Here is a 1,591-nt window from a genome sequence, read left to right on the forward strand (position 1 = left end):
AATTCGAATTTAATGGAGAGGTGAGAAAAAAAAAAAACGACTTGCTATCTCTACAGTGAGTAAGTATTTAATGGGACCACTTAATTATAGATTTTTTTACGGTTTTTTTTTGTATAGATTATCTTTTACGATTATCAATATCTATTATAATACTTACATTAAATAGTATGAGTCCCGACATAACCAATGTTTTAATAGAATATTTTCAAATATTTGATTAGCATTTATTTAAACGGATCATGATCTATACATGTAAATCACAATGGTTTGATAAAAACATCTGTCTTACCTCATCTAATTGGGCAATAAAACTATTCCTCATATATGGAAAATGGTTCTACTCATTTTCTGTTGTTAATGTTGAATACCACACATGCGATTAAAAAATCGACTTCGCCATTTAATTCATGTTTATTATGTGCCACGATTAAAACCAATTGATTCTTGATGCATAATTTACAAACCACAAACTAATCACCAATTATATCGAGTCATATTAAGTAATATTTTAGATGATTGAGAGTCGATCCCACAAAAATTAATGGACTAAATAATAATAATTGAATGATTTACTTAGCCACACAAGCACAAAGAAGTGTTTTAGGTTCAAATTGCATGCATTAAACAGTAATCAAAGAAATTATATGAAAAAATAGTTAAGGTTTCAGAGATATTTATTTTTTCGGATTAACAATTCTTACCAACTACCTTAATCATGCAAGATTCAATTCATGACAAGTTTTAATTGATTAAACCTAATTTCTTTGTGATTTAATCTCCTCTAACCTAATCAACCGCCAACTCCTTAGTCACTTAATTTAGATTAAAGATTTAAGTTCAATTCTAACTTATCAGCCACACAAAACCCTAATAATCCAAAGATGGTATGATTATATGTCACGTAGCACATTAAATCCAGATAGTTAGAGAGTTATGAGAATGCAGTTTCAAACTGTTATTCAGGTGATATAACTTTTTCAAGATTCAACAAGAATTCAAGTTAGAAAATAGTTATTTTTTAATACACTCTAATCCATAGGATGAAGAACGAAACAGATTCTTGAATATAAATCAATGCATAAATCAAAAGTAAAAAACAATAGTTATTAATTCATCCAAATAAACAAAACTCTTAACCTTAACAGAGGAGGTTTAGTTGCTCATGACTCAAAGAAAAATTAGGCTTCCAAAATTGTGTAAGGTGCTGAATGAGAAAGAGAGAAGAGAAGAAAACCCAAAGGGCTAAATCTTTTCTCGTTTCATATCTAACCTAATTGATTTGAAAATAAAATAAAATAATAATTACTAAAACCTAAAAGATTGAGTTTTGTTTTAATAATAATGAAAAGAAAATAAAATAAAATAAATAATAACTAAAACTAAGCCAATGAAGTCTTTCCTTGTAATTCAAATTCGCGCTACTGGCGCTAAACGCCAGGCTCAGCGTTTAGCGCTGCTGAGGCAGAGAAGAATTGTGGGATTTGCTGTCTTCTTGGCACTACCATGTGGTCTTGGCACTGGTTACGAGACACTTAGCGCTGAACACCGAGTCGTGGCGTTTAGTGCCAACTCAACAAAAGGCTTGCACGCA

The sequence above is a fragment of the Arachis ipaensis genome, chromosome B02 (assembly GCF_000816755.2).
Source record: "Arachis ipaensis cultivar K30076 chromosome B02, Araip1.1, whole genome shotgun sequence".
Taxonomy (NCBI): domain Eukaryota; kingdom Viridiplantae; phylum Streptophyta; class Magnoliopsida; order Fabales; family Fabaceae; genus Arachis; species Arachis ipaensis.